At 47.3% G+C, this 12,382-nt stretch overlaps 1 long non-coding RNA gene across 1 annotated transcript; it reads left to right on the forward strand.

The window, feature by feature from the left end:
• Nucleotides 1-9,370: 9,370 nt before the first annotated feature.
• On the forward strand, nt 9,371-12,079 carry LOC126932469 (uncharacterized). The gene is made up of 3 exons (XR_007718199.1): nt 9,371-9,472; nt 10,825-10,883; nt 11,852-12,079. It is a non-coding gene; the product is annotated as an uncharacterized LOC126932469 (long non-coding RNA).
• The last annotated feature ends 303 nt before the right edge of the window (nt 12,080-12,382 follow it).

Here is a 12,382-nt window from a genome sequence, read left to right on the forward strand (position 1 = left end):
CTGGGTATGGGATGCTTGGGTTCAAATCTTAATTGCATTATGCTCTGAGGGTGTGACCTTGAGCAAGATGTCCATCATCTCTGAATCTTAGTTCCCTCCCTTTTTAAGGTGTCCATATTAATAGCACGTATCTTGAAGGATTACCACTGAGCATTGGAAGAAATAGCAGATACAAGGATCTCAGCACAGTGCCTATCACACCAATGAACTGGAGAAATTATCACTGTTGCTTGAACACAAGGGCTCTGTTTCTCTTTCACCTTGATCATTTATTCCCTCTGTTTATTCACGGCTTTAGGTACCTATTTATCAAGGCAGGGGAAAAATTTTGAAAAGTTCACTTCTTTCCTTCCTCCAGTCCTCGTATATTAATTCTTAGGCCCAGGCCTGTTTCATTTCACTGTGTTCTACCATTTTAAAGACAAGCATTGTCCAAAGGCACGCTATGGCTCCTTTTGGCATTTATCTGTTTACCATGGTCCTGTTCGGTTCCAGTGAGAGAGTGGGGCCAGGTCAGCAAGTGCCTGGAAGAGGAGACCTTCTCCAGGCACCACGCATTGCTCCATGAAACGTGTCTCCATTTTGCTGCCAGGCTCTGGTGCACTCTGATTGACTTCCAGATGCACCAGAGCCTGTCATATAAGGGGGTGGGGTACAGAGGTGGAGACCCAGTCTGTGCTACAATACCGTTAGTGTCTGGTGGGTGTCATGGAGGAAAGAGATCCCTGGTGTAAGGGCGAGGTGAGCAGGGAGCTGTAAGGCTGCAGAATGGTGTCCTGTCTGGCCCGAGATGTTGTTGGAGAGACAGGCTAATTGCTCTCAAATGGCTAATTTTTCCACTAGGCATAAAGATACACTCCATGGATGGACATCAGAAATGATGTCCTCCATCCACCTTTAACTTTTTAAGGCCTGGCCCATAAACCCTCCCTGTCAGGCTTCCTGGTACCTCTTCCCTGGCTGCCAGCTGGATGCTGAGGCCCTGGGGGGCTGAGCCACTACTGGTGGGGTGGAGTCTGGGCCTGAATGGCTGAGTGAAACAGAAGTCATGGGATGGGCAGGTGAGCACATGCACCGTCATGGTGTTGACACATGGTGGCACAGGATTGTCTGTTACAGCAGCCAGGCTTCTCTGACTAATGCAGACCAACAGGACTTTTCCAGGCCATTCGGGAAGCAGGCAGAGGGTGCTGCAGCCAGGGGGAACAGCGTGAGTCTAGATGGGCATTGCGGAGCGAGATGCCCCCATGTGTGCTCTAAGAACTAAAGGGGACCAGGATTGCAAAACGACATGGTGCGAAGCAGATGGGGAACGTGGAGGCAGAAGGAGCTGGCTGCAGAGAGGCTGAGGACATGCATGCCATCTGGGGTTACTCAGGAGGCAGTGGGAGCCACCAGGGACTGTTGAGCAAGAGCTCTGATGGAATCTTGCTTTGGACGTGCCATGCTGGTGGCACTCCTCCAATGGAGGTACAGGACCCATGCCAGACTGATGAATCAGGAGGCTCTGGGAATGACCCGGGAGGCAGCATGAAGGCCTGGACTAGGAAAGTGTAGGGAGGCAGGAGCAGGGCTTATTGAGGAATTATTTAGGAGGTCGAATTCAAGGGACTCAGTGGTTGTTTTTTTTAGCATATAGATTTTTGGTGTGCAATATGATGCTTTGATCTATATCTAAATAGTGAAATGATTACTAGAGTCATGCAAATTAGCATGTCCATCACCTGCCATCGTTACCTTTTTATGCTGTTGTAAGAGACCCTAAAATCTCCTCTCCGAACAAATTTTCAGTATATCATCCAATAACATTAACTCTAGTCCTCATGCTGTTCGTTGGCTCTCCAGAGCTTTTCATCCTGCATAATGGCAAGTTTGCCTCCTTTGACCTACCCTTCTCCATTTGCTCTCCTGGTAAGCTCAGTGGCTGTTTTGAACTGGGGTAGTCTTGCTGTTCCTTTTACATCCTTGTATCCACTCCCTTTCTATCATATATTTATTTCCTGTTTGAATGTGGGGACACACTGACTAATGCAAATGTTGAATTGGTTCTTGTTTTCTGGTGCATTCTTGCTGGCAACAGAAGATGCTGATCTAGGCTGATGCCAGGCAAACCCTACCTTGTCCTGCCCCTGACACTGCCATCATCCAGGCAGTTCTAAGGACGCGCTGGGGGAGCCGAGCACCCAGGTGCGCATTTTCCCATCTCTGCCTTCCATGCTGTGCCCCCTCCATGGATTCTTCCATTAGTGACCCTGGGATTTTAAGACTTGTAGCCTGAGCACTCACAGGAAGGTGTGGGGACTGAGTAATCCTCTCAATTGAGCCTGTTAATAAATTCGTCATCACACTAGAAGAGGGGACATGATTTTAAATTGATTCGTGCAGAATTTTCATGTGTTCAGCACAGCGAACTCTGCTTTTGGTGCTCTGGTTAAGCGTTGGTGTGTTAATTGAGTCACCGGTTCAGCCTGATTATTCTTGCTGCTGTAAAAGTAGAAATCAATATTAATATTTCCTCACTGTTAACTGTCTCTCTAGAACCAATATTTTTTCCCCTCCTTCTCCTCCTATGACTTTGTTATCTTTGCATTTCTAATTGTGTCTGAAATTTACGGAGTGTCTTTTTTTTTTTTTTTTTTTTTTTTTTGGTAAAGAACTACAGTTTGTGATGATGCTGCATTTCACATCACGTCTGGGATCAGTGTTTGTAATAGATTCTCTTTTATGCTCAGCTCCTGAAGAGCACTCTCATTATCTGATAAGAGAAGATGATCTTTGCTGGCCTTCTGAGGTAATGAATCCTTTTCATTTGTTTTCTTGCATACTTTCTAGGTCAGTGAGCGGAGGGAATTTTTGTCCAACGTGCACCTTGACAGAGCTTCACTGACCACGGGCTGTGTCTCCCTGCGGCCGCGCAGCACCTCTGACCACAGACCTCTCTCCAGAGCCGTGTGTTTGCTCCTCACCTGACAGGCTGTGTGAGAACCCATCTGTGCTTCCCCGGGATGTCTGCCTGCATGCATGCACCCCCCGACTGTGCATGGGAACCCTGCTGGGCCTGTAGGTGGAATTATTTCTCAGCTTTAATCTGAGTACATAATCGAGGCTTGTGCCAGCAAGGACTCCCATCCTTTTCTTTCCTCACACTCCACACGTAGTGCTGCTCAGTGATTTTCCTGTTCCTCTAGGAACGGCTCCCACCTGCTTAGAGTGTAAGATTTATCTCCTTAGCACGCCGTGGGAAGTCTCCTAAAATCCATCCACTGCTTATCTCTTTGGTCTCATCTCTCGGCCCCCTGTGATGAAACGCTGATCTCCAGTCATGCAGAGGTGCTTGCAACTTTCTGAAAGCTCCTTTCAAAGGTGCCTTTGCCTGCTGTTCCCTCTTCCTTCAGGGTCCTTCCCCAATAGCCACTGCTCTTGGCTAAGTTCTGAGAGGTTGCTGCACCTCCTGGGGGTGTTGGCCATTTTCTCCCTTCGAGGTTCTTTTTTTTTTTTTTTTTTTTTTTTTTAAATTTATTTATTATTATTATACTTTAAGTTGTAGGGTACATGTGCATAACATGCAGGTTTGTTACATAGGTACACTTGTGCCATGTTGCTGTGCTGCACCCATTAACTCGTCATTTACATCAGGTATAACTCCCAATGCAATCCCTCCCCCCTCCCCCCTCCCCCCTCCCCATGATAGGCCCCGGTGTGTGATGTTCCCCTTCCCGAGTCCAAGTGATCTCATTGTTCAGTTCGCACCTATGAGTGAGAACATGCGGTGTTTGGTTTTCTGTTCTTGTGATAGTTTGCTAAGAATGATGGATTCCAGCTGCATCCAAGTCCCTACAAAGGACTCAAACTCATCCTTTTTTATGGCTGCATAGTATTCCATGGTGTATATGTGCCACATTTTCTTAATCCAGTCTGTCACTGATGGACATTTGGGTTGATTCCAAGTCTTATTGTCTGCCTTTTTCTCTTTCTCTACTAGACTCTAAGCTCCCATAAAGTGGGGCCTCTGTCTCACCCCCATCTCTGTGGCCTCCATCTAGCATGTGTCCTAGATGTGCTGGTCAAGCCTTGCTGAGCGCTGCCTTTTCATGCGTATTAGGACAATTCAGCCCAATGGCAAGTGGCTCGTTCCATCTCCAACACACTCCTGTCAACCATCCTTTTCCCTGGCTCTCTTCAGTTTAACCCTTTGTGGGCATACCATCGTGCATTAGTTGGAATCAGATTGATACTGGAGGTGCTTTTATTTTCCAGCAATGTCTGGGGAAAGTGTGCCTGTGTACTTTTCACGTATGTCTGTTGGAGGAAAAGTTTTCATCATGCATTTATTCTTGTATCGATTGCACAAAATTGCTTAAGGTTCTCCTCTGTGTGTGGTTTCTTGGGAGCTTGGACCACTTTACATGATGAATACGACAGAGTAGAGCCCCTGTTAGGAAACAGGCATCGATAGAATGCTGTGGGTACATCAAGAGCCGCCTGATGGAAATGGGTCACAGCTGGCACTCCAAAGGAGGCAACGTTTGAGCTGCGTTGGCAGGAAAAGCTGGCATTTGCCAATGAGGACTTGGAGGGTTCTCCAGGAGCAGGGCATGCAGAGAGCCCATTGCGTGGAGACTTGTAGGGAGCCATGGGGACTTTGGTTTGTCTTAAGGACAACGTGTGTTTGTGCGTACAAGGCGGGGGGCGGGATGAAGAATGGCAGATAAAGCTGAAGAAGTGAGTAGAGGCCAGATCACAGGCTCCTCCTTGTGTCCTGGATAAACATGGGGACGCTGGAGGTTTAATCAGCGGCATGGCGTGGTAAGATTTCCAAGTAGAAAGATCATTTTGGTGATGAATTGCAAGGACTGGCCGATTCCCCTGGTGGTAGGAAAACAGGTGACCAGGCTGGTTTCCAGTGGATCTGGGCTGGGGCTGTGCCTCTGGGTAGTGGTTAGGAATAAGCTGAGAGACAATCTCAAGTCAGGCTCTGCTGTGGGGCATGTGTTCCCTGCCGAGTGTGTGAGATGTGAGTGCCTGTCCTGCCAGCTGTGCTTCCTTCCCCCGTCTCGTGGTGCTGGGGGCTGAGCCCTGTGACTCCAACTGACAGCTTCATTTCACAAATTAAGCATACCATGCAAGTGAACGGTTTCAGAACCACAGCATTACAGGATAAGAAAACCTCAGTAGCCCTAAGTCTATGACGCTCCTGAAGCAAACAATTCTCTGAAACATTTACCCAACAACTCAGAGCTCCCCGCAACAGGTCTACCTCTTTGGAAAGGTCAGACTTTTTAAAGGTTAATTGTTACCCTTAAGAAAAATGCAAAACAAACGGCATGGCTGCATATTTAATAGGTGTTTGGTACAACATTTCCCAGAAGCACAATTCCTGACGATTTGATTTTTAAAAAGAATGGTCTAGAAATAAAGTGCCCTTGGCAACTTCTGACTTGAAGAAAGTGAATATGCCACCTGTGGTTTAAGGAGTATTATTATTATACGTCTGAAATGTCCTCTCCCTCCTCCCCTTTCCCCAAAGAAAACAAACTGAGTCAGACAGTAATTTGACCATTGCTAAGTCCTGGGTCTTTGCACAGTGACGGCTGAACAGCCGAGCATAGAGCAACCTGGATATCTTATCCTTGGCTGCCTTCTCTTGCCTACTCTTTCTCCCTCAGCTTTCTCCTCTGCTCCCAGCATTGACCAGGCACCTGTCTGAAGCCGAGCTCTCCATCGGACTCCCCAACACCTCCCACATAGCTTACCAAAGAGCTCTCCCCGGACACCTTGCTGGCTCCTCAGTGCAATTTGTCTAAACCAATTTAGCGTCTCTCTTTTCCATGGCTCTGGTTCTGCCCTTAACTTCTTCCCTCTGCTGAGCTCTCCTCTCCTCCCTGTGCTCATCTCGCCTCCAGCTTGGATTCTCTAGTTGTTTTCTCAGGACTCATTGTTCTTCTAGCCCTCCGTCCACCCTGGTGCTGGGTCCTATTGAGCTGTTTTCTCCCAGTCTATCTCAGGACTGTCTGTTTTCATTGCGGCAGCCACGACTGTAGTCGGAACCTCTCTCCTGGATCACTGCAATAACTTCCCGATTGTCTCTTTTTTTTTTTTTTTTTTTTTTTTTTTTTTTTTTTGAGACAGAGTCTCGCTTAGTCGCCCAGGCTGGAGTGCAATGGCGCGATCTCGGCTCACTGCAAGCTCCGCCTCCCGGGTTCACGCCATTCTCCTGCCTCAGCCTCCCGAGTAGCTGGGACTACAGGCGCCCGCCGCCTCGCCCGGCTAATTTTTTGCATTTTTAGTAGAGACGGGGTTTCACCGTGTTAGCCAGGATGGTCTCGATCTCCTGACCTCGTGATCCGCCCGCCTCGGCCTCCCAAAGTGCTGGGATTACAGGCGTGAGCCACCGCGCCCGGCCCGATTGTCTCTATTATAGATCATCCGTTTTACCCACTGACGCAAGACATTTTCTGGAAGCTCCATTATGATTCTGCAAATTCCTTGATCAAAATTTTTACTGTTTCCTTACTGTCTATGGCATGAGACTCAGAATTTCAGTGTTCACTGCCTTTCTACCTTAATCCCTTACTACCTTTTCTTTTCCGTAACCTTCATCACCTCGAAGTGGATGATCTCCGTTTTCTAAGCGGGCAGCTCACCCCTCCCTCTGCGCCTCTACTGCTGCTGTCCACACACCTGGAATGCCCTCTGCAGCCTGCACAGGGAGTCCCCCCTCCTTCAAGCATTGGTCAGAGGCCCCATCCTCCTATGAGCTCCCTGGTTGCTGCAGTCTGGTGCATTCCTAGAGTGCCATTTCTCACAGGTCCCTGGGTACAACAGCTGTTTGTATCTGTTGGTTATGAATCTGGGGGGAACGGTGGCATATTTGTCTTATAGCCCCACAGGCAAACTTTCTGAACCTCTGGTTTTTAGTCTGTAGAATGGGTATAGCCGTTCCTTCAAAATAGGTGTTTGAAGAATATTCAATATTAAAGCTCACTATGTATAAGTATGTAAAGCTCCTAACAGCGTATCTGGAACATAGTAGTAAACACACAATCATTGTCCATAGCAGGTACGGCCATTTTCAAAGGAAGGAAAAAAGGAAAAGAGGAAGGAAAGAAGGAAGGCTGAATAAAGGAAGGAAGAAAGGCAAGAAGGGAGGGAGGGAGGAAAGGAGGAAGGCAGGAAGGCAGGGTGAGAAGAAGAAAGGAGGGAAGGGTAAGAAAGCTAATTTTCGAGCACTTCCTTAACCGTGCCCCTGCCTGCAGTCAGATCCCCATGCCTTTACCCATACTCTGGGTTTTCCTGAACACGCGGCCATGTGCTGAACACGCTCTCCTTCCAGCTCCAGATGTTTTCCTGCAGCTCTCTACCTCAGCTGGCCTCTTTGCGGGGAATTAACGGCCTCTCCTACTTTCTGGCTCACAGTTGCGCTGGGCCAGTGGGGCATCTTGAAAGGAGAGAGAGAGACAAGGTATTTCTTCCTGACTTCTTCCCTCTGTGGTTGCCCAGGCTGGCTGTTCCTGACCAAAGGCCTCCTGGCCTGACGCAGCTGTCTTTCCTCTTCCAGTGGCTGCTCCTGCCCCTCTTCAGGTGAGGAACACGCTGGCTTGTGGATTCCTTATTCCCTGCTCACAACGTGTAGCCCTTCATTAAACACCCCTAACATGTTCCAGATAGTCTTCCTTCCAAGACCCCGAGGAACACACTCCATGCATGCCTTGTGTTTCAAATCTCAGAATCACTGTGTCAAGCAAGAGAAGCCACCCAGGAAAGATATGTGGGTGAAGTCAAGAACAGGCAGGACCGACCTACTGCGATGGAAGTCAGAACACTGGAGGTTCGGTTTTGGATTGGAGTTGACTTGAGGAAACTTTCTGAGGTTTGGAAATGCTCTGTATCCTGTTTAGGGCGGTGGTCGTGTGAGTATATGCAATTGTCAAAACTCATTGAACACATACACAGATTTTATGGTGTCTAAATGATACCCCAATAAGAAATAAATACATAGGATTACAAAGGAAAATAATCATATTAAAATATGATTATTAAGATGTCCAATACAAAGAAGATCCTTGCAGTTCCTCAACACATACAGCAACACATGCTTCAGAATCCTAAGCTCCAAAACCCCATGGATGCACTGTCTGGATGGACCTCTAACAAAGCAACCCCTGTGGGTGCAGCGCCCATCTTGCTGCCCAGTACTGCATGGGATATTAATCTGGAATCCTTGCACGATCAGGTGTCACACTGAGTACAGGCAATGCCTTTTCCAAAGGAATGTATGACTCTCGGAAACAGAGACATGGTCCCTGGCACAATCCCAAGCACAGAGTAGGCACCTAAAGCTTGAAACCAGAAGTCAGCCCTCACTTAACAAATGGAAGAAGAGTCCAATGGATTCTTATTCTGGGCTAGGCAGCAGGTTAGCTACTAGAAGAGCCTATTCTTCATTTTTTAAATTGAATCTCATAAACTCAGAAGACTCCTTGGCTGTTGGAGGTTTAGATGAATCTGGCTCACCTCTCAACCCCAGGGGTTCAAAGCTTGTGAAAATGCTTTTTTTCTCCAGAGATGTCCCCTTCTCTACCCCCTTGGCTGTGACTGTCCCCTCACCACTACCTCCATGATAATCTGGGCTCAGAGGTCTGCCATTTGGGTGAGAAAATCCACTCCAGGCAAGCAATGTGTGCTGAGTGGCTTCATGAAGGACATTAGGGTGCCGTGGTGCAGGGTTACCGCTGACTGATTATCATCAGCCTCCAATGTGCTCCCTGCATGCTTGCTTGCAGTCCCCTGACTCCTTTAACTTAAATCCCAGCGGGGGACCTTCTATACCCTGAACATTCACTTGGGAAGTGGAAACTATTTCCTCTTCTTCTACTTCTCCTTCTCCTTCTTCTTCTTCTTCTTCTTTTTTTTTTTTTCTGAGACGAAGTCGCGCTCTGTTGCCTAGGCTGGAGTACAGTGGCTCGATCTTGGCTCACTGCAAGCTCTGCTTCTCTGGTCCCAGGTCAAGCAATTCTCCTGCCTCAGCCTTCCAAGTGGCTGGGATTATAGGCATGTGTCACCACGCCCAGCTAATTTTTGTATTTTTAGTAGAGACGGAGTTTCACTGTGTCGGCCAGGCTGGTCTTGGACTCGTGACCTCGTGATCCGCCTGCCTCAGCCACCCGAAGTGCTGGGATCACAGGCGTTAGTCATCGCACCTGGTCAAAACTATTCCTTCAACTCTCCCCCAACACAGGGGCCTATTTCTGACTTAAAAAAAATTTTTTTTCAGGGATCAACCAAGCTAGGCCGTTTTGCCTTTCATACAATTTCCTGAAATTCCAGTGAATAACTTTTTTTTTTTCTCATCTTCTGGTATCTTGTGATGGTCCCAATGCAGGTGATCTGTCCAGGGGATGGATGAGGAAAAGACAAGAAATGATGCCCAACTGTGGCCTCCAGACTGACTCCTCCTGACACTGCGTACTCGGTAGGTGACGGGCAGTGTGCTCTTCCGAGACTGTATCTGGGGATCTGTTTCCATGCCACAGGCCAGGTAGGGGACGTACCTTGTTCCTTCTACACAGGGCTTCTCAGTCAGGCTGGGCTACTCATGGTCAGCAGAAATGTTCAGGCAACTGGGATACAGAAAGGGTGCCTGAGGGTGTGAAGGTGGTGAGGAGGGCCATGGAAGTTCCAGGCTGAGACTTTGGCATCTCTTTTTACCCTCAGAGCCAGGGTTTACAGGTTTACCCACCCATCTCTGACCCTTCCTCCAGGAACTAGGATTGGGAGGGAGTACCTGGACTAACTGGCTTTTCTTCATTCTCTGACCTCAGTTTCTGGAATTCTTTTTGGTGCAATGTGCCCCAAGATGTCCATCTAGGAGTTGAAGGCAAAACAAATGGAGGGCAGCTTCATCTCCCCAAATCTTTGAGGAATATTGTATTTCTTGCCTCTTCTCCACAGTACTTGGGCTCTGATGGGTCGCATGTGGTAGCTGCCTGTAGGGTCACACCTGCACCAGGGGGATGGGTGCAGTGTCTCTTCAGAGCCTCTGGCTTGCTCTGAAGATCCCATCTGACCGGAATGGGAAACCTAACAATTATCTTTTCCTGTTGGGAGTTCAGCCTCCTCCATAAGCTCTGGCTCTGGGGACGTAAGCTGAAGCTTCCAGACCTCTGCAAGGCTTGTCTCCTGGGGACAGCAGATGACCACCACCTTCCATCTGTCTTCCTAAATGAGCAGGAATCAGCAATTCTTGTGTGGGTTCAGTTTCTCTAGGGATGTCTTGCCGGCGGTTGTTTCCCCTCTGCCTTGCTCCAGTGAGACCTGGTCTTCCAAACTGCAATCAGGAGGAGTTGGCATGGAGCTTACTGCCAAGATCTCAGGAGGCTTTATACCTCGAGGTCTCGTCTTCTTCTTCATGGTGCTGTGTGCTCAGAAACCTGCCACATAGATCACAACACCGTGCACGTTCCTGCATGCTTGAGTGCTGTTGGATATTCTTCCCCGGAGACAGGGAGAGTTATGACTTTTTGACCTTGTATAATTTTCAATTCTGGACCATGCAATTTTTCAATTTATCACCATTGCTTCTCCACATCTGAGGCCTGACTCCCTGGGAACATTTCAGCAGCTCAGAATCCTCCTCTTCAATCTGGCTCTGCCTTCTCACAGATGCCATATGTTGGCTTATGTCCATGTGGCTGTGGCCGGTGGATCCCAGCTTGCCTGGCAGTTACTCCTTAGGAGGAGACCAGGCTCTGAGGAGTCTGCCCCAGCCTTTGAATCAGGAGAAAACCCCTTCTCAGTGATCAAAGTTTTTTGTTTTTTTTTCAGGATTGTGTGTCACTTAAGAAGCTGCAGTAATCACCCATGGCCAGGATTTCCTCTGGTTGGTGGGTTGATCAGTTTATTTCTTGTCCTGCAATACCCTGGCTAAGACACCACAGAATGCTTTGTATGTGTTGCTGTCTCTACCTGCCTGACCTGTATGTTACTCCACACATTTTCATGTGAACCTCAGGGTTCTGTCACCACTCTCCCCTGGTCCAAGTATCAGCATGGCCCATGCAGGGACAGTCATCTTTCTTCCTTGAGCTGTAGGTTCCCTGGTCTCACAGTCAAGATGATGGTGCACTTAGACTCACTATTAGACTCAAAATACTGCATCTTGCATTGGGGGCCAGTTTATCTGCTAGTCCAGTGCCCCAAGGCTGCCCAGATGTCACTTGGGGCTGCTTTAGATCCCAAATACTTAGGGAGACGTGACTCAAGTCTTCAGTCTCATGGGCTATATGAGCCCAGAGTTCTCCCCACCATTCCTGTGAATTCTAAACTTGGGTCCTCAGAGTCCCCTTTGCCAACGGGATGCAAATTTCTGCTAGTTCACAGATTTCCTCCAAAAATTTTACTGAAAGCTTATGTTCTGCCACTTCCGTGCTTTTTGTTTGCTTATTTGTTTTGTTTTTCATTTTTATTTTTTAGTAAAAAGTAGTTGCTATAGGCAGGTCAGCTTTCCTTATTTTCCTTTTCCTAATTACGATGATATAGTTTTATTTCTTTAATTAGCTAAGTATTTTTATGTTAGACTTTGCAGCAGCTTCAAGTATTATTTCAGATTTGGTAGGCAGCATTTCCTGCACAGGTAGGTGTGAATTTATAAGCATGAAGGTTGGAGGTTAGTGAAGATTATTTAACACTATTTGGCTTAACAGATGTAATCTAAATATAGATAAATGAGAAAAATGAGAGTTAGAACACCTATTTCTGCTATTTGAACCAACAATCCCATTACTGGGTATACGCCCGAAGGATTATAAATCATTCTACTATAAAGACACCTGCACATGTATGTTTATTACAGCACTGCTCGCAATAGCAAAGACTTGGAACCAATCCAAATGCCCATCAATGACAGAGAAGATAAAGAAAATGTGACACATATACACCATGGAATACTGTGGAGCCATAAAAAGAATGAGTTCATGTCCTTTGCATGGACATTGACGAAGCTGGAAACCATCATTCTCAGCAAAGTAACACAGGAACAGAAAACCAAACACCACATGTTCTCACTCATAAGTGGGAGTTGAACAATGAGAATGCGTGGACACAGGGAGGGGAACATTACATACCAGGACCTGTTGGGGGTGGGGGGCTAGGGGAGGGGGAGCATTAGGAGAAATACCTAATGTAGATGATGGGTGGATGGGTGCAGCAAACCACCATGGCACGTGTATACCTATGTCACAAACCTGCATATGTATCCCAGAACTTAAAGTATAATTCAAAATAAAAAAGAAAAACAAAAAACAAAAAACAAAAAAACTCCTTTTTCCATATTTATGTATGTTTCCTCAAAAAGTACAATGACTTTTCTTCCTCTGCTTCTCAA

This window comes from Macaca thibetana, chromosome 12, assembly GCF_024542745.1.
Source record: "Macaca thibetana thibetana isolate TM-01 chromosome 12, ASM2454274v1, whole genome shotgun sequence".
Lineage (NCBI taxonomy): Eukaryota > Metazoa > Chordata > Mammalia > Primates > Cercopithecidae > Macaca > Macaca thibetana.